The sequence below is a fragment of the Triticum urartu genome, chromosome 1A (genome assembly GCF_056163025.1).
Source record: "Triticum urartu cultivar PI428250 chromosome 1A, HENAU_Tu73, whole genome shotgun sequence".
Lineage (NCBI taxonomy): Eukaryota > Viridiplantae > Streptophyta > Magnoliopsida > Poales > Poaceae > Triticum > Triticum urartu.
In genome coordinates, this window is record NC_141873.1 from 527493400 (window position 1) to 527519796 (window position 26397).

Sequence of the window (26397 nt, forward strand, 5' to 3'; positions counted from 1 at the left end):
CAGTTTTACAAGTGTAAATGTCTAAAGCATAAGCACAAGTACATGTACTAAAAGCTTCACCTATTGATTTAAGTTGTGACTCAATCTATAGTTTCAGTTAAGTTCATGTCCCTAGTTGGCACATATTCGTTTTCTGTAAGTTGTGATTCGATGCAGTAAAAACACATGGTGAAAAAGAAGAAGCAGCTAGTTAATTAGGAAGGCGAATGACGTAAATATAAAATGCAGGTGATCATGAAGAGAAAGCAATGTTGTGACTTACCATTGCTTCAAACATTTGAGAATTCTTTGTTGCAGCTTGTATGAGCGCATTTGGAGAAATAACAATTAGCCTTCCACCTTGAGTCTTATTAGGACTAGATCTCTGTAAAAGAGTATTTTGCAAGTTTGTACTACTATTTTGTTTCTCAATCCTCTTCGTAGTCACCTGCAAATAGAAGTGCACTTTTAGCAATGTACTAGTAAATGTGCATGTGCAATGCACGTCTTGACTAATACTCCCTCCGTCCCAAAATTCTTGTCTTAGATTTGTCTAGATATGGATGTATCTAATACTAAAACGTGACTTGATACATCCATATTTAGGCAAATCTAAGACAAGAATTGTGGGACGGAGCGAGTATTACAATCATATGTGAAACTTCACTTGTGTATGTATTCAATGTGCACCATTGAATTAATCATGTGAAATCAGCAAATATACAGTAAACTTTACAAATCGATCTAACAGAAGATCAAACATTACCCTGGTCATAGCGAAGTTTCAGCTTGTAGTGTAGCAAGTTCTTCATCTTCAGCTGTAGCTTTCTGTGGAGCTGGGAGAATTGCTTGCTTGTTTACAAGACACACACTGCTACCTCCAATTCTTCAAGTTCCTCCTTTGGTTAATCCTGCACATTTTGTGCAATAGTATTAATGATAAGTGACTCAGCTAAAACAACGAAACGGAAGATTGTAATAAATCTTAAATATTATCTTGTTCAAATTAGCAAAAGCAAGAGGATCTGACAATGCATCATTAATTTGTTTCATATGTCCAGTCAGTTTGTTAATTCCACCCATATCTTTTCAACGCACCAATATTTCAACAATATGCATGTAGCAATCAAAATATCTAATTTGCAAGGCTGAAAAGCTACACATGAAGCATTTGCAAGGCCGTGACCATAGTAATGGTATACCTGGGAACGAAATTGGAGATTACAGTGACAGAGCATAAAATAAAGTAGTTGGGCGCAAGAGAAAAGCTCCACATACAGTGAGATGGCTCATACGTCCATAAGACTACATGGTGTTTGTTTGGATCAACTATTTTTTCCAATCGACAAAGCCCAAGTCCAAAATCAAAAATATCAAGATGTATTGACAGTTATAAAACTTGCAAGATATATTCTTTAAGCTTGATTTGTCCAAAATCATCTTAAACTTTCATAAATCGGAAAAGGTGGGTGGATTTCCTCCTATGATAAATAAAGAATGGAAAAAATATGTAATGATAATTTTGTATCCCTGGTTACTTCCAAACACTAAATTAAGAACTGAGACACGTAATTACCAAGTATTTTACAAGATCCATGATTATTTCATCATACAGTAAAATAGCAATGGAGACAACAACTAATGAGTAATGACCAAGGGTCTTTTCAAAACATCCTGCATCCGAATAAATCATCAACACTAACCAAGGGCCTGAAGCTGCTGATTTTCGCCTATTGGCTCTAAAGCATGATTCAGTTAAAACGGACGTTTAGTTCAAATCCACCAAAATCCCAAGAGAAATGCAAAACATTTTAGTGCATATGGTAGACAAAAAATGCAGTTTCGGCAATGAAACTACCTTTGCAGGCTTGACGTTTCCTTGCGCGAGGCGGTGGTGGTGCGCGCCACCTTGTTCACCTTGCTGGTCATCATGCCGAATAAACCTAAGAAGGTGGACCATGTTCAGCATCTTTTTTGTACTGCGAAAAATAATAATATGTATGCTTGTCAATTAGAGGCCCACAACAACACTTTCTATTGACTTCAATATTTGAAAATTTATTTTCTTCCCGCGGGACATTTTTTGTATGAAACAGTATTAGAGAAATTCTGTTAAACAGACATTAATTATGCTCATATCCACCAAAATCCCAAGGGAATGCAAAACATTTGAGTGCATATGGTAGAAAAAAAATACAGTTTTGGCGGCGAAACTACTTTTGTGGGCTTGGCCAGTCCTTGTGCATGGCGGTGGTCATGAGATCCACCGGCTTCGCCTTGCTGGTAATCGTGCTCAATAAACCTAGGAGCAAGAAGGTTGAACATGTTCATCATTTTTTTGTAGTGTCCAAAATAATAATATGTATACTTATCAATTAGAGGTCGACAACAACACTTTCCATTCACATTTTAAAGTTTAGTTTCTTCCTTAGTAAGAACAAAAATCATGCTAGGAAAACAAATTTTACTCAATGATTAGTTTAACTGTTGAGCAAATAGTTACAGGTTCAGCTGACACCTTTGTGTTTTTGTTACTGATTTGTAGCTCCTCTGTTTTTCTCTTCTTTGTAGGTTGAGAGTATATCCAACCTTTGATAAAGTTTTGAACGTTGAAAGTTCTAAATCTATATGTTAGATTTATCTAGCTTTTTTCTAGGCTGAGAGTATATCCACACCCTTTTAAGGCAGTCAATGGACAGAAAATTAGTAGAAGAACGGTAGATACGGTGTGTTTCAGGATACAACTGTAACCGCAAATGGGGTTTCTTTGATTCTGAAAGTTTGCATTGCAAATGCTCTTGTCAAAAGCAACTCAATGAGAACCTGTAATATTTGTTGCAACAACATCGACCACAGCGTGGAGCAGAGGAAGAATAGCCCAGCAATTGCATGGCCTGCAAACCAAAAATTAGGACCAAATTATAGAGAGTTCTATAGGACTTCAATGGATGGGAAATTTCAGGAGAATCCTTCAATGTTCATAAGAATCCGAAGAAACAAAACATATAGGCTAGTATGACACGGAGGCCCATGCCACATGAGGCCGGAAGCGGGAGGAACGTGCCTCCTTCACGCATGACGCCCTCCGCCACGCAGCCGCCACGGCACTGTTGAGCGCCCGCGCCATAAGGCCTGCCACGTGCAGCTTCGCCGCCGAGCCCCTCACACATGTCTCCTCCTCTATTCTCTCTGTTCTATTTCTCTTCTGGAGCAGATTCATTTGTCTCCCCATGATCCAATCGCACTATCAAAGGTCCTGATTGTACCACACTGGGTCAATTACTTCTCACTTTTCTCTCAAGTTTCTCACATCTCTAATCTGCTTCTTTGAGTCCAATTGTTTTGGGTGAACAATTCTTCAGTTAACCTCCACGGTACACAGCTTGTTTCTATGGACGCCGGGCCAATAATTAATACCTTTTGTTTCGATTTAAAATTGTCCATTAAGACGAATATGCAGAACAGAATCATACAGACACATATTAACAGAAAACACATCTAGGAGTAGATGGAACTTTATCTGAAGCCACACGATGCGGACTTCAATTCAGCCTAGGCAATCTAACGAAAACTACAAAGAGATGCCGCCGGTCCAGGTGCCAGGAACTTGGAGGGCTATACAAGTTGCAGCCAAATTGGCTTCCAATTGAAGCAGGAAAGTAGGGAATACACACACACAAAAAAAAGATCGATCTACATCGCTCGCTATGGAGGTTCAGGGATGCGGCTTAGTAATGAACCTGGTCGCGGCGTCTCCACCTCCGGGTCGGCCATGTGGCGAGTAGCCCCGGCGTAGGCAGGCCGGCACTGTGCTCGCGATGCAGGGAAGAAGACGGGAACTCCGTCGGCGCTGACGCCAGACCACATCGCTGCCGCTGGCAGCATGGCCGAGGACACGAAGACGCGGCCCGCGTTGGCGGGCACGGAGGAGAGGGCGAGATCGAGGACGACGAATCCTCGTCGTGCAGTGGACTCCGGTGTGGTTCGCTGTGTTAACACCGTGACGGAGGAACCAGGACGAGAGCTCAGATCCAATCGCCCTGAAGACGCCGTGTGATTTGGTTTAGAATAGTACAATCGTGGGTAGTTAGGAAGGCAAGGATAAATAGACTTTTTTGGTGGGAACACAAAATATTGGCGCAAACTACAGTAAACCAAAATTAGGTGGTGGGAAAGTAATTATTTTTGGATGGAATGTTTATAGAATAATAAAATAAGTTGGAAAAAGAATATTTCAAAGCAATATGATATAAATATATATATATATGCTCCGAAAAATAATGTTACTAAAATATGTTTGTCAAAAGTTATTTCTTGTTGAAAAGACCACCAAATCCGAGAATCATGGAGGTGCGATCCGGCGCCTTCCCCTCTAACTTTCTCGCCGTCGATATTTGTATATTTCTTATTTATACATTGTTTCCCGGTTATTTAGTATACATGTATGATACATATAAGTAGTTCAACGTGACCAATCCAGGGCATCATATGTTTAGAGGATACCATATTTTGCATTGTTGTTGTCATTGAGTGTTTTCAAGTCCCGACAAATCTTCTCACGACTGTCATCTTCCTTTCGAACTAGATCGGGAGATTCCCGATGAATCGTCTCACACCTGTCATCTTCCTAAGTACGGCGGTAGGCGGCGTGTGGGAAGCTCGCATCCATGGCCGGTGGAGAGGCTCGAGCTCGCGGGCGAAGGTCGGGAAGAGGGACAGAGGAACTGCTTGGTCAACACCGAGGATGGAGGAAGAGGGCGACGGGAGCCATGGCTGACCAGGAGCGGCGTGCAACGTCAGAGGGGCGGCTCGCCGGACGGGGCTTGCCGTCCCGCAGAAGTAGGGGTTGCGACCGGTGCTAGAGCGTTGTCGCCGGACGACCCGGCTGTAGGTACAACCAGGTTTGCACTACAATTTCAGAAAATCATTTCAGAAAGTAGCAAAAACTTGGCCAATTTTGAACTTGTAGGATCGAAAGTATGTCTAGAGGGGGGGTGATTAGACTACTTGACCAAATAAAAACTTAGCCTTTTCCCAATTTTAGTTCTTGGCAGATTTTAGCTATCTTAGGACAAGTCAAGCAATCATCACACAATTCAAGCAAGCATGCAAAGAGTTTATTGGCAGCGGAAAGTAAAGCATGCAACTTGCAAGAATGTAAAGGGAAGGGTTTGGAGAGTTCAAACGCTATTGGAGACACGGATGTTTTTCCCGTGGTTCGGATAGGTGGTGCTATCCTACATCCACGTCGATGGAGACTTCAACCCACGAAGGGTAACGGTTGCGCGAGTCCAGGGAGGGCTCCACCAACGAAGGGTCCACGAAGAAGCAACCTTGTTTATTTCACCATGGCCATCACCCACGAAGGACTTGCCTCACTAGCGGTAGATCTTCACGAAGTAGGCGATCTCCTTGCCCTTACAAACTCGGTTCAACTCCACAATCTTGTCGGAGGCTCCCAAGTGACACCTAGCCAATCTAGGAGACACCACTCTCCAAGAAGTAACAAATGGTGTGTTGATGATGAACTCCTTGCTCTTGTGCTTCAAATGATAGTCTCCCCAACACTCAACTCTCTCTCATAGGATTTGGATCTGGTGGAAAGAAGATATGAGTGGAAAGCAACTTGGGGAAGGCTAGAGATCAAGATTCATATGGTAGGAATGGAATATCTTGGTCTCAACACATGAGTAGGTGGTTCTTTCTCAGAATATATGAGTTGGAATGATGTATGTGTTCTGATAGCTCTCTCCACGAATGAAGAGGAGGTGGAGGGGTATTTATAGCCTCCACACAAAATCCAACCGTTACACACAATCTACCAATCTCGGCGGGACCGAATCAGAAAACTCGGTCTGACCGAAATAGTAAACCTAGTGACCGTTAGGATTTTCGGTGGGACTGACATGCAACTCGGTAGGACCGATTCGGTTAGGGTTTGGGCATAACGTAATCTCGGTGAGACCGATTGCACAAACTCGGTGAGACCGAGTTTGGCAATTAGCTAACCAGAGAGTTGGTCAGGTAAACTCGGTGGGACCGACTCGCTCTTTCGGTGAGACCGAAAAGTTACAAGAAGGAAATAGAGAGTTTACATTGCAAACTCGGTGGGACCGATTCGCTCTTTCGGTGAGACCGAAAAGTTACGAAAGGGAAACAGAGAGTTTGCAACCCCATCTCGGTGTGACCGAGATCCTTATCGGTAGGACCGAATTGCTAGGGTTTGGCAGTGGCAAATGACAAGTGAAACTCGGTGGCGCCGGTTTGACAGAATCGGTATGACCGAGTTTGGCTTAGGGTTTAGGTCATTTGTGGCTATGGAAAAATGGTTGAGGATTTTGAAGTTGCGAACATTTTATGAATTCATGAACTTTTTTACAAATTCTTGAATCTTTTTTGAATTCACAAACATTTTGAAATTGCGTACATGGTTTTTGGAACTTGTCAACAAGTATTTTTTTACATACGCGAACATTTCTTGGCCATTTCAAATACAAATGTAATGAGTTAAATATGTATTCCTATCAAGAAAGTGTGTTCTATCCATTTATAAAGTTTTCCATAGTCTTGGTTAATTAAAATTGGTGCAATTTAAAAATAATTTAATTACTCCTTAGAGCTTGCAAAAAATACAACTTAATATCTATAAATTTGAATAATATATGTTTCCACTGTTTTAGTTGTAACAAATGCAACATCACATCGATGTTGTAATATCTTTTCGAATATTACCACGAATAGTTATCCCGTTGAAATACTTAGTCTCCATTGCAACAACATGACTGCTTCGTGCAACAGAATTTTTTTGTCGCAATATCGCTAACCATATTTCAACGCCGATTTAGTTTGTTGCAATAGCTAGCCACTTTTTTGCAACAATATTTGTAAGTAATGCAACGTCATGCCTGTGTTGCAATATCTTTCCGAATATTGCCACAGATAGTTATTCTGTTGAAATACCTAGTCTCTATTACAACAAAATGACTGCTCTCACGCAACAGAATCTGTTTGTCGCAATACCGCTGCCATATTGCAATGCCGATACAGTTTGTTGCAATATGAGGCCTCTATTGCAACAAAGTTAGTATTTATCGTGACCAAACTAAGGTATGGCAATATGTGCGACCTATTACCACAACGAGAGAATTTGTGGTAATATTGCGTTTTATTGCAACAAAACGTAGTTGTAGCAATAAATTTTGTTGCAATAGACCGGAATCCTTGTAGTGTGGGTTGGATAAAAAAGGACAAGGCGCAGCCCCGAGCAGCAGCCTAACATTGTCAGGGCCACGACGAGGAGCTGCGGGAGGCATGCAGAAGGCGCAGCCCCGAGCCGCGAGTAACGACTTGAGCTCGCAGCGGTGCGCTTTGCTCCTGGACACGTCGCGCTCATCGAGGTCAGGTCGTAGCCCCGCAGCAGGGTGCACATTGGGAAGCACTTTGGAAACAATTCAACCTGAACAACCTGAACGTTCAATGTATAATTCTCAGAGCGTAACCCATTTTGGTTGTCAAAATTGGGAAGCACTTTGCAAAATGTATGGTTTTTATGAGGGTATGATTGTCACCATGGATCTTGGTCATCCTGACATCAAGCAAGACAATATGGACATTTGGGTCCTTATTGATACGCTTTCGATTCTACCGCAATGTGAGTTTCTCAAACATAGTTATTAACTAATTTATATTGTTTATTTCAAAATAGTTGACAACTTATTTCCATTGACAGCTTATTTTGAATCTTCAAAGAATGTGCAGAAGATGGTAGACAAAACCCACTACACTGATGACTCCGAATTAACTTATAAGGAGAAAAATCATCTGATTGCTTATTGTATTTTTTTTGAGAATTACAATACCTATTATCAAACTCCTCCAAATTATGGTGAATACGTGCCACTAGTGCACGTGTTGAACCACGATAACTTCTATGGAGATACCCTGGTAAGATATTTTACTATTACGACATCCGTGCATCTTTTGCGTACTTCTAAAACTAGTACATCATTGCTAACTACGAAGTTATTACTATGTTTTTCAACAAAAAATCCTGATGGATTGTGTGCCTCATCTGATGTATTACAATGGTCGCCTTGAAGTTCTGAACCTACAGCCAGGTCATCCTACGGATCTCACCTGTGCATATCGAATTTCTGAAACCGGTGAACACATGCTAATCAAAGAGTGGAAAAAATGTTTGGACATTCGTAAGGAGGTTCTTGGAAGCAACATTAAGCGAAAGGCAAGAATTGGAGACAGGATAATCTGCATTCTCCATAATGGAGAGCGAGGGGCTATCTTGTTTTTTGCTATTTTACCTTAGAGAATATAGTAGGTCCTACGAGAATATAGTAGGTCCTATGAGGTACAATATGTTTATTATGTGATACAATGTGTTAGAGTTGAAGATGTCAGGAGTACTTGTGATTACGACTAGTGACCAATGATATGATATGATGACGATGATGATAAGTTGCTAATGATATGATGATGATGATGATATTTATTATATCATTGGGTGAAAGAACCGCGGATTAGTTTCAAGTGGATGTCCGTCCACTTGAAACTAGTCCACACGGTTCTTTCACCCCGTGATGTAATAACTCATTATGATGTAAAAACAATTTGTAAATTCCTGTTGTATGAAAATTTGTGTAAAGGTGTACGAATACAACATGAAATAAAAAAGAAATAAAATATGAAATAATAGTAGCAGCGCGGGCAGAGAGAAGCGCTACTACTAATTACCAGCAGCGCTCCTCCTGGAACTCGCTGCTACTAAGTCGATTTAGCCGTAGCGTGGGTGGAGGCACCTACTGCTATTCGTTAGCTGTAGCGCCTTATCAGTAGCGCACCACCCCGCGCTACTGATAGGTCTAAAACCCGCGCTGCTGCTAGCCTTTTCCCTAGTAGTGTCGATATACCCCCTCCCCGATAACTTCGACATGATGGGGGAGGGGGTCGCCGAGGGTTCGAGGGTCACCGAGTGTTCAAGGGTTCATGGGGGAGAGGGTCGGGAACTAACTAGGGTAGAGGGTCGAGGGTTGCCGAGTGTTCGAGGGATCGAGGGGGTGAGGGTCGGGAACTAGCTAGGGTAGAGGGTCGAGGGTCGCCAAGTGTTCGAGGGGGCGAGGGTCGGGAAGAAGAGGAGAAAAAAAAGAGGAGAAGAAGAAGGAATAGAGGAGAAGAAAACTTCTTCTCCTCTATTCTTTCTTCTTCTCCTCTTTTTTTTCTTCTTCTTCCTCTTCTTAAGGGGTCAAGGGTCGAGGGTTTCAGGGTCGAGGGTTCGAGGGTTCTATAGGGTCGAGGGATCGAGGGTCAAGGGTTCCAGGGTCGTCTAGGGGTCGAGGGTTCCAGGGTCGTCGAGGGTTCGAGGGGTCGAGGATCGCCGAGGGGTCGAGAGAGGTTTCCTAGTGTCAAAGTAACCAGGGCATGACGAAGTCCTCCAAAGTTATTTTGGAATGGTGTCCCAGATAGGATAATTTGCCTTTTTGTATGAATTTCAGCAAAGGCCTTCCAAATAACGATATTTGGAAGGTTCTTGCTGAACTTTGTACCAAAAAGCGAATTATCCTATCTGGGACTCCGTTCCAAAATAACTTTGGAGAGCTTCGTACCATCATGCACCTGTTACTTTCGCCTAATGATGAAGACATGGTTTTGTTGAATCCTTTGACACTAGGCAACCTCCCGACCCCTCGGCGATCCTCTCGAACATGAGAGGAAGAAGAGGATAAAAAAAGAAGAGGAAGAAGAAAAAAAAGAGGAGAAGAAAGAATAGAGGAGTTCTCTTCTTCTCTTTTTCTTCTTCTTCCTCTTCCTCTCTTTTTTTTCTTCTTCGTCCTCTTTATTTTATCGAAAACGAGGATCGTCGAGGGTTGCCGAGCGGTAGAGGAGAAACCCTAAATATAAAGTACCATCGGTGTGAGATACATGTACCATCGGTGTCGGACACTACATCCACGTCCCACAAGTGGCACGGGCTTCGACGCCCACGTCACTTGTGGGACGTGGATGTAGTGTCCGACACCGACGGCCACATGTATCTCACACCCACGATACTTGCTATTTAGGGTTTCCTCTACCGCTCGGTGACCCTCGACGACCCTCGTTCCCGATAAAAAAAAAGAGGAAGAAGAAGAAAAAAAGAGGAGAAGAAAGAATAGAGGAGTTCTACTCTTTCTTCTCCTCTTTTTTTTCTTCTTCCTCTTCTTTTTTTATCCTCCTTGAAGCGTTGTCGAGGCCACCCCAAACCCTAGAGAAGCAGCGTCCAGGCCACCCCAAACCCTAGAGAAGCAGCATCGAGGCCACCCCAAACCCTAGAGAAGCAGCATCAAGGCCACTAATTAATATTAGTTCTATGTTTGCCACTAATATATCCATCTGTCATGTTTGAATAATAATTGCCATGTTGTCAATATTTGTAGAAACTATGGACACCGCCCGAGACGAAGTATAAGAAGAGTTGTTGGGGGACATAATCGCACGAGGAAGTGATGCCGTCTGCTCGTTGTTTCTCAACGACACCGATGGTCTGGAAGCAGCTGGCTATGATTATGATGGCTCCGGTGACCTAATGTCGGTGCAAGAAGGAGACCGTGAGGATGGCTCCAGTGACCCAATGCCGGTGCAAGAAGTAGACCGTGATGACGTCTCCGGTGACCGAACCGAGTCCGGCCAGGTATATATATTAGTTAAGCTTCTGCTGACTAGCTAATTGATGCATTCATTGTTTTGGTATGTACACATATTAATTAAGTCTTTGTTCTTTTTTCTAGCCCTCCGGATCGAGCACAACTTCGGTAAAGAGACGAGGCCCGAAGAAAAAGTTGAGCTCGGATGAAAAGTTTGAGATCATAGCAATCGCTCCCGACGGCCAACCGATTGAACCCCTCTGGACAAACAGCGCATTTGTTGCTCAGTGCGGGGTTTTGGTTAGGGACAAGATCCCGATCAGCATCCAGCAATGGTTTAAGCCGGCTACAGAAGACCGTGAGGTGTCTTATGTCAATGCTATGCAGAAAAATAATCTTTGGACTGAGCTGAAGTCAAATTTCACCCCCACCGCCAGAGGATAATCCAGAAAAGCCAGTTAAAGAGCAATTAATCAAGTCTTTTGCTCTTAAGAGGATGGCAAAACTATTCAGGAGGTGGAAGAAAGAGCTGAATAAGTTTGTCGAAAATAATGAGACACCAGAATTCAAGGGCAGATATGAGAAGATCAGAGATCACTGGCCCGCATTTGTGGCCCACAAGACATCGGAAAAGAGTAAGAAGATGTCGGCGACAAACAAGCAAAATTCTGTGAAGAAGAAGCATCACCATCGCACGGGGTCAGGTGGCTACCTCGTAGCCCGGCCTAAGTGGGCCAAGACTGAGAATGATCTGGTTGATAAAGGGATCGAACCAGAAACAATTAACTGGCCAGACCGTTGCCGGACTTGGTTCTTCGGGGCTGGCGGAACCTTGGACCCTGTAACAGGGAAGTGCATTTGGACGAACGATCAAATGGACATACCAGTCAGGAAGCTTCAGCACTATATCAAAGCAGCGCAGCAAGGGACGTTCTTTCCAGACAGAGAGAACGACGAGCTCACAATGGCCCTCGGGAATCCTGAGCACCCTGGACGGACACGAGGCACGCCAGGCTCCATTCCGTGGAAGGTTGGGTTTCCGGACGCAGGCGGTTACAAATCCCATGAGAGGAGGAAAAAAGTGCAGCAGACCCAAATGCAGGCACTGCAAGCAAGGGTACAAGCGATAGAGGAACGAGAAGCAAATCGCAGCAAATGTACTGCCGAAGCTTCCCCCGAAGCTACCCCGCCATCTCAGTGGAGAAGCAGCGTGGCTTCCACCGAGCTGCTTCAGCCGGAGCATGCCTTGACGGCTCCTGCCAGCTATCCCGTGGATGCTATCACGGAGTCTCAAAATTGTCACCTTATGACGCAATGGATGAATTTGAAGGTCAAGGCGGCTGTTGGCTCTGTTTATCCTACTGAACCCGGCGTAACTTTTCATTGCCGGCCGATTCCAGAAGGATATGCTAGGATGATGGTGGATGAAATAACGGAGGGATTTGAGGACCTCCAGCTTGACCACCCTACTGGTGAAGGGGAGACTAGGCTGGGGTCTGCTCTGAAGACTCCATGCCTATGGCGGAAGGAGATCATCAACCTTCCGAACTGGACGCCTCCGCCTCCTCCTCCTCCGGCAAGTCAGGGCACTCCGCCTCCTCCACCGCCTCCTCCTCCGGTGAGTCAGGGCACTCCGCCTCCTCCGCCGCCTCCTCCTCCGGCGAGTGACGATCAGGGCACTCGACCGGCTCCTTCTCCAGCGCGTGGCGGCACTCCGCCTCCTTCTCCGCCTGCGCCGACGCGCCCGAGCAGCCAGCCTCCTCCTTCTCCGCTCCGGCTGCTCCGGCGCGTCGTAGTCCTTCTCCTCCGCCTCGTAAGCAAGTAAAGAAGACAATCGCTCCATCTGCTCGGCCGGCGTCTAGCAGTACAACCAGAGGCGGGAGGAAATACAGATTTGGTCCTTCTCTGAAGACTCCACAGAAGTTACCATACGAGAGGACCCCGGAGGAGAACGCCGAGATCGCACGAGAAGAAGTGAGGAACTACTTTGAAGGGGTGAAAGCAAAGAAACATCCACCTCCGGAGGAGAAGGTAGATCCGGTGAAAGCGAAGCGCACTCTGGCTGCCTTGACAAAACCACCCAAGTCTCCGCCGAAAGGAAACTATGAGCGCATTATTGGAAAGGAATTTGCCGAAGCGGAGCGGTCGGGAAGTACTGTTAGTGATCAAAGGCTGAAAGAACGACGAGCTGGGAAACAAATTGCCCAGCTCGGCGAACAAGCGAAGCAATCGTGCCCCCCGCTCAAGGTGCCTGGCGACAACATCGCTAATGATCCGAGGATGGTGCCCGGTTATAGCAATCTTGGCGATTACCTGCCCGACGATGTACATTATGATTTCATGGAGGTGCAGATACAAAGATACGAGTACGGGAAGCCTCTCGTCAAAGATGAAAGATCTCTATCAACGATGATGCGAAGATTGCATGATTGGTACTTGAAAATCTGCAGAGACTCTGGGGGGAGGAGTACTTTGTATGTGAAAGTTAAAAAGGAGCATGACCTCGTTGGAATTGAACTGTTGCATGTTCCATTTGAGGAGTTTTTTCAGTTTTTCAATCAATTGGCCCTCGATAAAACAACGGTCGCCTGCTACTGTCTGTAAGTAGTACTACTTCTGTCATTAAGTCTCTCTATATAGCTCAGCTCTTTCATTGCATGTATTTATAATCATCCTCACTATATTATGCAGATTGAAGATCGCCGAATTGAAGAAAAGACAAGTCGGTGATATTGGGTTCATTAACACATATCTCATAGATGCAACTCAGGTTAAATTTCATGCCGCAGCTACCGAGGCCAACTTGCTACGATCGTTGGTAATAAAAAAAAAACAAAGATATAATACTCTTTCCTTACAACTTCAAGTGAGTGTTACTGTCTTGTGCGTATTCGGTTTCCCTTATATATTAGTCAAGGTTATAGTAATGTAATTGATGAGTTATGCATGCGTGTGCAGTTTTCACTATATTCTCCTAGAGATTAAGCTTGAGCAGGGACTAGTAATCGTTTTAGACTCAAGACGAAAAGATCCCCAGGACTATGCAGACATGACTCAAATACTCGAGAAGTAAGTTAAATCGATCATTATCCACCATATCAGCAACTTTGTTCTTTTCCTGATATATCAAGTAATTGTTTTCTTTGTCCGGCAGGGTTTGGAGAAAATTCACCAGAAAAGCTCCGGGACTGCCGAAGGAGCTGCAATTTAGACACCCGAAAGTAAGTACTATAGTAGCATGTTCCGCGCATCTACTTGTGATTCAAGCGCTAGTTTCATCAATACCATTTGGCATTCTTACTTATCAGTTTGATTGACCTCTATTTCTTGTAAAGTGGTTGTGCAGGAACAAGGGAATGATTTCTGTGGATACTACGTTTGCGAGTCCATCCGTCACGCGACCTGTGAGCGGGGCTACACTGACGAACAATATGAAGTACGTAAATAACAACATTCACAATTTTATTTTATTACCATCATTTGTGTTGAGTTTCATTCATTCATATATATATGTATTGACCCCCTTCTTTAAATTAGATGTTTCGGAAGAGGGATGAACTCCTAGCACCAGCTCGCATGCGAGCAATTCAAGAGGAATTGGCGGCATTCTTTTTTGACCACGTGATCGCTGAAGACAGAGAATACTATGTGGACCCTCAGTCCGTATGATTATATTTGTAAGAGATAATTATTGTATATATGTAGCCGGTAGTGTCGGATAGATATACGAGAACTTGTTGTTCGACCAATCTCTCGGAGAAGGAGAGGTGGTCGATATCACTTCTCTCTGTATGCATATATGTTCATGACGATCTTCTATTTCCTTCGTTTGCTTACTAGCTAGCTAGCGTGTCTAGTCCTCTCTATACGTATGTATAGTACGTAGCGTCGACCAAGTACGGACATAAGAGAGGACACTTCTTTCTATTAATTATAGTTAGCTAACACAATATATGAAACACCTAAATTAACCCCCCAAAACCCCCAACCCCCCCCCCCCCCCCTTCAAAAAAAACAAAAACTCCAGTCACAGAAATGCTGACGCGTGGATGCCTATTGGTCCCGGTTGATGCCACCAACCGGGACCAAAGAGTCTCCTGCCTGGGCTCCCGCACAGGCCACGTGGAGGCCCATCTGTCCCGGTTCTGGATTGAACCGGGACTAAAGGGACAGTGCATTAGTACCGACCCTTTAGTCCCGGTTCCAGAACCGGGACAAAAGGCCCTTACGAACCGGGACAACAGACCCTTTTTCTACCAGTGTGACCTGCAGCTACCCACCTGACAGCCCACCAAGGATCACAAGCGTGTAAGTACTTCCTCATCTGTACCTATGCTCACTTGTGCATGAAATAATGAACGGAAAATCAAAAAGGTTGCATATAACTGCCGTGCAACGTGGAGTGAAACTGATCCACTTCATTTGCTCCCTGCAGAAACCTGTCCTCCAGTGGTCTAAATGGTGATATATCACCATCTTTCGTGAATCTGAAGACAGTCCAATACCTGTACGTTTGGAGTTTTCCACTCCATCCATCCCATAATATAATGTGCAAGTTTGCTAAAGTCAAACATCACAAACTTTGGTCAAATTTATAAAGAAAATTATCTATATCTACAATATCAAATATATTTCATGATAGAGTTTTCTACAAAGTTGACCAAATGAGGTTACGAAGTTTGACTTCAAAAAATATAAACACACTATATTTTCGGATGGATAGATCAAGTATCTATTTTGACCCAGTTTGTATTAGTTTTTTCTTTGCAACAAAAAATATATGAAATAAGATTGTGTTTCGTCTCTTGCAGTGACCTGTCAAACAATAACCTTACAGGCTCAATTCCAGATGGTCTTTCGCAATTACCTTCACTGACGTTTCTGTAAGCACGGAAGCTTTCTTTGAAATTTTAAACTATTCGCACGAGTTGTCATTTGAATAGGTTGAGTATTTTGTTTCCATAGAGATGTTTCAGGCAACCGGCTAAATGGATCGATCCCCTCTGGACTCCTCAAAAGAATTCGAGATGACTCTCTGGATCTAAGGTACGATCCATTTCAATTTCTTCCCATTCTATCTGGCAATGATACTTAGAATTTCACTAATATCTTTCGTTGCATATTTTGTTAGATATGGCAACAATCCAAACCTCTGTACCAATGCTAATTCATGTCAGATACCTGCTAAAAGGAACAACAAGCTAGCCATCTACATTGTTGTGCCCGCAGTTCTAATTGCGGTGATAGTATCAGTGACATTGCTACTGATTTGCTTGCTAAAACGAAAGAAGCAAGGTGAGGCTTCTGCAGCACCACAACAGTCCATTAATAAATTTCCCATATGTCAGCACCAATTAATATTAGCTAGTGCCATTCGCCACCTGTGAAGGTTCAATGAACAACTCCATTACACCCCGGAATGAGACAATGACAACCAATGCACCGACAGTTCGCTGCAGCGTCTTGAGAACCGTCGGTTCACGTACAAAGACTTAGAGAAGATAACGAACAACTTTCAGCGAGTGCTGGGACGCGGAGGGTTCGGGTATGTCTACGACGGCTTCTTGGAGGATGGCACCCAGGTGGCCGTGAAGCTGCGGTCTCATTCTTCCCATCAAGGCGTCAAGGAGTTCCTCGCAGAGGTATACTTTCTGTCAGTACGCTTGATGTTTCAGAGTTCGAGAGATTTCAGAGTGAAATTTGATAAGTTTATATGAACATTTCTCTAGGCTCAAATTTTGACACAGATTCACCACAAGAATCTTGTCTCCATGATTGGTTATTGCAAGGATGGAGAGTACATGGCACTTGTCTATGAGTACATGTCGGAAGGAACACTGCAAGAGCATATTGATGGTATGCACATTGTCTAGCAGTTTTTTTTTACTTATGAAGATTTCAGTTGGTGGTCTCACTCCTTCTCCAACCTCCCCATTACTTCGCCCCTCACAAGTGGCCCCATGCAAGACCGCCAGCATGACAATCCTCTCTCCCAAATCCTTGTACTTCTTGTGCCTCTTCTACCCAAATCCCCTCCTACCACCTCGCATCACGCATCACGCACCCGCTACCCCACCCCCACCCCCAATTTCTAATATATATCTTCCTGGCTCAAAACCTAAATGACGACCATGTAGACCTTCATTCTCGACAAAGCTCATTGAATCTTGAGAGCAAACACTTATATCCTAGCCTATCGAGGTTCATTCGGTGTATAAACCTTGTTAGAGATCGTATATTAATTCAATATATAACTTTAGCTAAATAATGGTTCACCTTAATTTTGTGCTAGCATAGTGTAGTATGCGCATGTTACTAGTAGCTTGAAAATTTGGAGTATTTCCTCAAAGAACATACTAGCTTTAGACTTTAGTACCTCTGAGGCAATTTAGTGTTATTTGTACGTTTAGAGCTGACAAAATTGATATTCTTTTTTTTATCTTACAATGGCAATCTACTAGTGGGAAGCAACTGCAACACACCACATCTATCATGGACAGAAAGACTACGAATCGCACTTGAATCTGCGCAAGGTATGTACTTGAAGGCAGAGCACACTTCTTTGTGTTGTCAGTGTTTGGTGTTTCAACTTTAAACAAACTTGAGCAGAAACTGGTGTGTTAATTTGTAGGGCTGGAGTACCTACACAAGGGTTGCAATCCACCCCTCATCCACAGAGATGTTAAGGCCACCAATATTTTGTTGAACGCGAGACTCGAGGCTAGGATCGCTGACTTTGGCTTGTCCAGGGCCTTTGACGACAGCAATGACACCCACGTGTCCACAAACACGCTCGTCGGTACCCCGGGATACGTAGATCCAGAGTACCAGGCGACGATGCAGCCAACAACCAAGAGTGATGTGTACAGCTTCATAGTCATACTACTGGAGCTAGTCACGGGGAAGGCGGCCATCCTGCGAGAGCCGGTACCCATGAGTATCATCCAGTGGGCACGAGAGCGGTTGGCACAGGGCAACATCGAGGATGTGGTGGATTCACAAATGCTTGGAGATTACGATGTCAACAGTGTGTGGAAGGTTGCAGACATTGCACTCAAGTGCACCTCACAGATGTCGACACGTCGACCCACCATGACCGATGTGGTGATGCAACTACAAGAGTGCATTGAGCTCGAGAAGGCTCATGGTGGAGGTGACATCGCAAGCCATAGATTTTACTCTGGCAGCAGCAGTGAGAACCCGAACTTGAGATATGATGCTTACACCACTAATCAATCTACTAATGTGATCCAAAACAACAATACATTTGAGATGGAGCATTATTTGAAGAGAGTGCCGACAATGGCTACTGGTCCTTCTGCACGTTGAAGACTTCTATGTATCATTGACAGGCTTGTCTAAAGGCAAGTGTTAATTATGCAGTTTATGTTTCTTTATATCTCTAAGATTTTTGAATTGCTTGCTTTCACCTAAGTGAGTTGGAGTGTAAACATGCTTGTACATTTTTAGAATTCTAAATAATACTCGAGAATCAGTGTGTTGCAATTATGCCCTTGATGCAATACCAAAATATTTTATTTTTTCCATCAGCTTCACGATTTCTACCCTGAATAATATTCTGGGAATTGGTTAACTTTTTTGTGATTCACCTTGGGAAAGAAAACTTGAATGTATATGAGTATTATTCTAAAAGTATCTTTGGTGGGAAAATGTATGCGAATTCATGATTGAGTTTCCTGGTCATTGATATGGAGATATCAAGGTGATATTCTCGAAATCCAATAATTGAACCGGGGTTGGATAGAGCCACTTATGAGATACCGCGAGAGTGTTATCTTATCATCTCATTTGTACATATCATAGGCATTATGTCTATATCCTTTCACCTGAGATCGTGGCATGTACTCATGATGGGAACTACGTACTTAGGGTTTGTCAATCTTTACTCCATTACTAGGTAATTATAAATGTGTTTTTCAGGCCTACTGAAAAGCAATGCTATGAGATGTAAATTGAGCAAGATGAGCTTTTCCCCTCCACCGGCGGATAGGTATCTCTGCGCCCCTTGAGTGGTCGATTTTCGGAAATGCATGGACATGCTTATGATTAAAGAGTTAATCATATTTCAGTGATTTCCATGCAAGTATCAAGAAGGAGATCAACCAGTAAACAAGGATGACTACATTGCCACTCTAAATTTTCATGTGGAAAAATTATTGCATATAATAAGATTCATCCGATATAATATTTATATATACGATAATAAATATGAAATGCTAGGGTCCGCTATCCATTATTGACTGGGAAAGTGTTTTCGGACGTGTTGTCGATCTTTTTCGGTTCGGATGAGAAGGAGCTGTGCAGGCTGGCCCAGTGGATGAGCTAATCATTTGTTGCCATTGGGGTGAGTAGTTTACCGAGTCAAAGAATTAAGGAAGAATTTGATATTGTTCTTCATTCCGGCTTAGTAGTTCGGTGCATCTATGTATTTTTGCCTTAGTTGCTGCGTGGTCACATGTGCATGCCCTCCAAGCTTGCGACCAACCTCACAGCAAATGTATGCATTGCATACACAAATCACAACGCATTGGATCATGCTCGACGAACTGGACTATGTAGTCATACAATGATTCATCGAGGCTCTGATTACACCGGCGTGATGGATGGATGCTGGATTTATAAGCATGAGAGTGGTTTTTCAGCTCCCGGGTGCCCCCTACACCCTCTATGAACAGTAAATTCATAAAAAATCAAAAAATAATTTCAAAAACAATTCTGAAACTTTGCAACATCAAATATGATCAAACCTTATAGGTTCTTGCAAGTTTCATGCAAAAAAAAACATTCGAGGAGCTTTACAATAGAAAAAGATTTCAGTGCTTGAAGTTTTGAGCACTTTTAGCGCACTGAAATCTGAAACTAGTGCATACACCTTCCTCTACATGATATTTTTGTTATGAAAACTTGCAAGAACCTACATAGTTTGATCATATTTGATGTCGCAAAGTTTACGATCTTTTTGATTGTTTTCTATTTTTTTTGATTTTACTGTTGATAGAGGGTGTAGGGGCACCCGGGAGTTATCACACCTTTCTCTTATAAGCATAGATTGTGGTCTCCCGGGGAAGGTGAGCTACGCGGACAATGCTACCAGTTCGCCTACGCCACTGATGCCAGCTTCATCGACGCCCCTTGTAGCAGCGACGCTCGGCTTTGTCCAGCGGCAGCCTCAGGAGGGGGGGGGGGGTTCCGATGAGGGACGGGAGCAAGGAGGACCAGGCCACGGCAGGGTTGTTTACGGCTTTGCCCCCCGGTCGCCTGTAGAAGCGGACGCGGCCGGCTTTAAAATTGGTTGATAATTAATTTCACTTCCCCGGCCTCTGCACCAACTAGGGATGAAGCTGTCCTCAATAAATGCGCAAGTATCAGAAGAGTCTCGTCCTCAAGAATAAATAGAAATCTAAATTCGCCTTCGGGAGGATTTGAACCTAGGTGTTAGGTCTGTACATCCACTCTCCCGACCAATTGAGCTGGGCTCACTCCCATTAAAATTGCGGATAGAATTTCACTTCCCCGGCCTTTGCACCAACCAGGATGCACACAACCTTTTAAGCATGAGTACTCATATTTTTAATCTTAATTACGCACCAAGCGTAGTCCTCAAGGATAAATGGTCCTGAAGGACAAATAGAAATCTAAATTCATCTCCGTGAAGGTTTGAGCTCGGGTGCTTGGTTTGTACATCCACTCTCCATGAACTAATTGCATTGTGCAATAGCCTTCCTAGGGACTTTGAGCTTACCGTTGATGTCCGGCTGGGCACGAGCTTGGTGTGCGCCGGCCGTGGTGGCAGCAGCGAGGCAGAGAAGCAGCAGCCATGGCCTTGCCACCGTTGATGGCTTCATTGCATATGCAAGAGCAGTTAATGGTTTCCAGTTGACGAACCCCGGCGCTTTGCTATACATCAGGCTGGTTGTAAGGCTGGTCGTAATGGTAGCTTCATAGTTAGTATCATGCATGCAATTAGGCAATTTTGATGAGGTGTCATAGCATTAAATAAGGAAAAAGAGAATGGAGTATCATATCATGATATCGTATCATAATAAATGTTATGCTACTTTGTGTCATGCATGACAATAAATAGAGTACTACATGATACTAATATATGATACTATGCATTAGGGAGGTGGTATCATACATTAGTATCATATGCATGATACTAGCATATGATACTCCCCATTACAACCAGCCTAATGGGAAGTATCATATAGTAGTATCATGCATATGATACTAGTGTATGATACTACCTTCCTAATGCATAATATCATATATTAGTATCAGGTACTACTTTATTTATTAGTATCATGATATGATACTTCACCCTCTCTTCCTTCATTTAATGTATGACACCTCATCAAAATTGCCTAGTTGGCATGCATGATACTAGCTATGATACTACCGTTATGATCAGCCTCAAGGCAACGTGCTTGCTGGCCGGGCGCACGACTAGGAAGACCGGTTCCGGGCTCGGGTCTCCATGTCTTATTCTCCTGACTTTTGCGCCGATGTAAAGGCTGGAATCCTCCGGTTCCTTTTGAATTGAGACCCTTAGATGAAAAGGGAAATGGAGTTGAGCAACACCGTTTTTCTAAAACCAGAGTAAAGTAAAATCTCAGTATTTCAATGTGTGGGCAATGAATACTCTGGTTTTAAAAACCACAGTTTTTCTCGGTTTTAGCAAAACTACAAATCGTGTTTGCCAAGTGCAGTTTTTCTCAGTTTTTTGGTTTTGACTATTCATTGCATGGATAATCCTGAAGATAGCTAGCTGAACCGAACTGATCTACACTCAAGTAGTTGTACAACGACATGATCGGCTTGTGTTAATTAACAGCCGCCACTTGCTTGTAGCCTTGTCATGCACGCGGACATCCTCTTTCCTAGACACTAGGATCTGAAGTAGATTTATCTTGTAACTCTGGCCGCATGGGCCGCATGGAATCGATCGGCTACCAAGCTTAGCCCGCTTTGTACAACTGTGCTTCAAGTCTCAATTGACGTACTTCACGATCTAAACCTATGCGCATGCGGTTGTGCTCCCGGTTGACGCTAAATCATGGCATTCGTCAAGTTCCATGACTGCCAAAGAATCAGCATGATTTTGTTACGAATGACCCTCGGGCTTGGGTAGCAATAGCATCTGCAGCCAGTCCTCTCCCGTGTACCTGAACTTAGCTTCTTTAGGTAATTCCCAATGCGCCCTCATAGCATTTATCAATGCCATACTCCTTGTGCAAGTGATGATAGCATGGTGCTCATCCTCTCCCCCAGCCCCAGAAATTTCACACACATTATCCTCAACGATGGTTCTTCTAAAGGTGTTGTGCTTTGTAGCCAGGGAGTTGGTGGCCACTCTCCACCCAAATACCTTCACTTTCTCTGGGATTTTTGCTTTCCAAATGACATCCCATATACTTTGATCTCCCAGTTCTTGCGATCGGTGCAGTATCTGCTGCGATTGCACTCTGAACTGATGTCTGCTGCATACTCACCGAGCGGAGAGGGGAATAAAAATAAGATGTCGTTGTTCCCAAATGGGCCAGACAGGCCGATGATTCCAGTGCCTAATCTTTGGTCTGCACCAGTTCCGGGTACAGCGAAGTTAAATTTTGATGCCTCGTTCATCAAGGAAACTGGAGATGCATGGGGAGGTGCGGTTGCCAGGGACCATAAGGGGCATGTGCGGATTCTCACTGGAGACGGCCCGCTCCCCGCTCCCCGAGTCGCTCCCGCGGGCGACTCCGGGAGCCAACCCCAGCGCCACCCCCTCCCCTCCTCGCCCCGGCTCCCCTCCCCCGCCGCCGCCGGTGGCGTCGCCGGCCAAAGGCCGCGCGGCGTAGGCGGCGGCGGGGCACCTTCTTCCCGCGCCTAGGGTCTTGCGTCGCGGGGCGTGGTCCTCCTCGGCGGCGGCGGCGGTCGTCGGCTCTCCCTCGTGCTCGGCCCCTTCCCTTCGGCGTCCTGGCGTCCCAGCGGTGCCTCCCGTCCTCCCCCCATGGCGGATCCGGGGTGGGTGTGCGGGGTTTTGCCGGCGTCGGATCTGGGTGCCTTTGCCCAGATCCGGGAGGTGGCGGCGGCGGATGCCCTTGGGGGTGGCCGACGGCCGGGCTCAGGTGGTGGCGTGGCGGCTGGCAGCTCGGCTGCTCCGTGTGGGGGGCGGGGTGCTGGCCGGCTCTGGCCAGGGCGCGGCGGCGCGTATGTGGTGGAGGTGACGACGCAGGTGTGGTGGTGCGTGGGGCGGCGCAGGTGGAGCGACCGGTGCGCTGGCCGATCTGGTGGCTGCGTGCCCGGCGGACTCAACGCCTGGAGTCCGGCGGGCGGCGCGGGATGGGCAGTAGCCTGGTATGGCTGCTGCTCCGGCCGTGGAGGGATCCACGGTAGCTTGGCGTGTCGGCTACGGCGGCGGCTGACATTCTCGGCGTCTGTTCGTCCGTAGGCGGCGTGCGGCGGCCTTCGATGCCTCTCCCCGTCGCCCACGCACCATTTCCGTCGAAGGACTGGGCTTTTCTCAATTGTGGTACATCGCCCGTCTCGCGTCCGGCAGCAGGACCGCGCCCGTCTCGCGCCCGGCTGCAGGACCGCGCCTGTCTCGCGCCCGGCGGCAGGACCGCGCCCGTCTCCCGCCCGGCGGCAGGACCGCGCCCGTCTCCCGCCCGGCAGCAGGACGGGCCGATGGCGGCTAGTTGGGGGCAGCTCAGGGGTGCGAAAGGCGGGACCTTTCCACCCGTCTCTATAGGTGGTGTGGCGCTGGGTAACTGGTGAGGTGGCGTCGAGGTTTTGGATGCCGGGGTGGCGGCCCTGGTGGTGGTGTCGCGGTGCTCATGGGCAAAGCCCGTGCCTTGGTGCTGCCCAGTGACCATGGTCGTGTGGGCGGCATGGTCGCCGGGGTGTGGCGTTCGGTGGCGGTGAGTTTGGGCCGGGGTGAAAACCTGTCCTATCTTCGGACGGACCGGCGGCGGCGAAACTCGCTCCCTTCCTGAAGGCGTCATCGCGGTCATCATTGCCCGTCGTGTTGCTTTAGGGGAAACTCTGACTCTCATGTCGGGTGGTGGCGGCGCTCCGGTGTCGTATCCTTTCTGAAGGCACCGCCTTGGAGCCCACGGTTCGTCATATGCAGCTTCATCTCTTCGTGGTGTCGTGTTCACGGTCGAGGACCCGACTGCTCTTGTAGTTTGGGATGGTGTTGCTGTGTTCAGCGCTTATGTATCTTGCCTTGGATGTGTGCGTGTGTTATGGTGGCGTGCGTTTGTGTCGGGGTGTTGCTGGTTAATGCTTTATATATAAAGCGGGGCGAAAGCCTTTTTCGGTAAGGGGCATGTGCTTCTGTCAGTTGGTCAGCGGCTACTCCGATGCAGGTCAGTGGAAGAAGCGGAAGGAGCCGCTGCTCTTATGGGCCTAACAGATTTTGCGAGTTTGTTCAATGGCCAGTTGATTCTGGAAACAGACTGTGCGAGGCTTGGACGGGAGCTCTAGTCCAAGGAGACCTGCAAGACTGCATGGCATGCTGTCCTTAAGGACGTGAAAATGCAAGCTGGGGCCTTCAGGCACATGGATATCAGCGTTATCAGTAGGGCTAACAAGAAGTTGGCTCATGAGCTGGCAGCTGTTGCAAGAAGATCGGGCGATTTCCAACTAACTGCAGACGTTCCCGCCGAGGTTAGACATGTTATGAGAGATGAGCTGGTCTCTACCATGGTGTAATTCCTCCATGGTTCTCAAAAAAAAAACCATGACGGCCATCCAGTAGGATCTAAAGTCTAGCACGAGCTAATCTACAAGCTGCCTCTTATTGCGTTAGCACAATAGTCAACAATTGAAGAGATCAACAGCCAGGAAGAAGATGGACTCGAGAGCGAGCGTTTCTCAGTTTAGAAAAAAGAGGCTGGGACCTATTTTTCAAATACAGCAAAAGGACCATGGTTTTAGATATACTATGGTTTATAAAACTGTAGTATTTGTCGAAGCCAAACACGTCAAAGTATGTAAAACCGAGGTTTCTAAAAAGACCATGGTATTCTTCGAAAACTCCAAAAATACCAAGCAGCCAAACGCAGCCTAAATGGTTAGTGCAGATATGGCGCGGTTGTAGCCATTGTTTTGAACGTTTCAGTTTTAAAATTTACTTCACAAACGCACGATTTCCGCCTTGTTTGACTTTGCTACTTGCCAGTGTGATTCATGTATGTGTTGGTGTTAGCTTTGTGCATCGTAGTTATACTGAGGTGGATGTATGCTCATTGTGCATCTACCTGAATGCTTCATTTTGAGTTAGAAATGAGTCTATTTATCAGAAAGGATGTCTCCTTCCCCCTGAAGGACCCTATTAATTCGTAGGAGGTGCACACTCACGTTCTTCTGCCATGAAGGGAACTTCTACGTCTGCAGACGCGTCTAGACACGTCCGCAGGCAATAACTGGACAGTCCCTATTTCCTCCTGTCCACAACTACAGTCTCCGTATCCGAATACCCAATTTCATACAATGTATGCAACAACTAAAACATACGTAGATCAACACCAAGATCTAATGAGAAATATAGATAAACTGTTTTGTCGGACATGACATAGTTCATCGGACACAAAAAGACATACAAAATATTCATATACGAGAGGCGGAGAAAACCATTTCGGGCCCTTGCACTTGCGGTCGCCGGCGCGGCGGTTCATCTCTTCCGTATACGCATACACAATGGGGGAGGATCATCGTCGTTGTCGTCGTGGCACCGCTCTCAGACACCGACGAGATGTAGCCTGATAGGCGGCGGATGGTGCGGCCCTGTTCCCATGCCTGGCGTGTCAATTCCCACTCTCCTTCTCCCTCGTGAAGTGCTTGGATGCCTTGAGCCCGAGCAGGGGCGCATTCGGGTTCTTGCGCCGGAGGCGCCTCACGTTGAACTCTGCCGTGGTCAGCGAGCGTCCCATGACCTCGCAGAGGAGCGCCTCCTTTGCGTCGACCGGGACGGAGCATGCCCGCTGGCGGGAAGAGCTGGGCTCTGTCGCGCCCGCTGCACGTTGCCGCTCGCGCGCGAGCCGCATTTGCTTCTAACTCCGGCATGCGCATGCGCACGGGGGCCGTTGGCACGAGCACCCACCGCGGCATGGGCAGTGCTGACACTGCAGGGGAATGGGAGACGCCCGCCCTGCTCCTGATCTAGAGCGGCGTGTGGAGGGACGGGCGGGGCGTCGGACGGGCGATCGTGGCCCACATTCTATTGGCGGGACCTGAAGGAGCTAGTGGTGGATGCGATTGAGTTCAAGCTCCCGTCGGTGTCTAGGCGCTAGTGTTAAAAGGGATAGAGAGGATTGGTGGAATCGATAATTGTATTGCTTGAGCCTCATGTGTGTGTGTGTGTGTGTGTGTATAGAGGACAACACTATTCTAATCCCAGGATTAGAATAGTTATTTGGATCACAGCAGGCCCTATATAGGGCCCGATAGGGCCCTCCCGAACTTCCAAACTGCCGCCGGCCCGACAGGATCCACTGGATCCCGAGGCCCTCCCGACAGGATCCACCTGATCCCGATCCCGGTCCCGAGCCGCCCCAGCCCCCCAGCCCCCCTCCTCCCCTCGATCCCCCGACCTCCCCCTCCTCACCGCCGATCTTCACCGGATCCGCCGCCTCCCTTCCTTCCCTAGCTCCTGGCCGGCCGGATCCGCCGCCTCCCCTCCGTCTCCAGCTCCTGGCCGACCACCGGCGTGGGCGAGCGAGCAACGGCGGACGCCGGTGCGAGGGAGCCCGCGTCGCCTGGACACAGCGAAGCCGCC

General features: G+C 46.2%; 1 pseudogene; it reads left to right on the top strand.

The window, feature by feature from the left end:
• Positions 1 to 17942, top strand: part of LOC125531110 (putative leucine-rich repeat receptor-like protein kinase At2g19210) — a 47979-nt pseudogene extending 30037 nt beyond the window's left edge.
• Positions 17943 to 26397: the final 8455 nt, after the last annotated feature.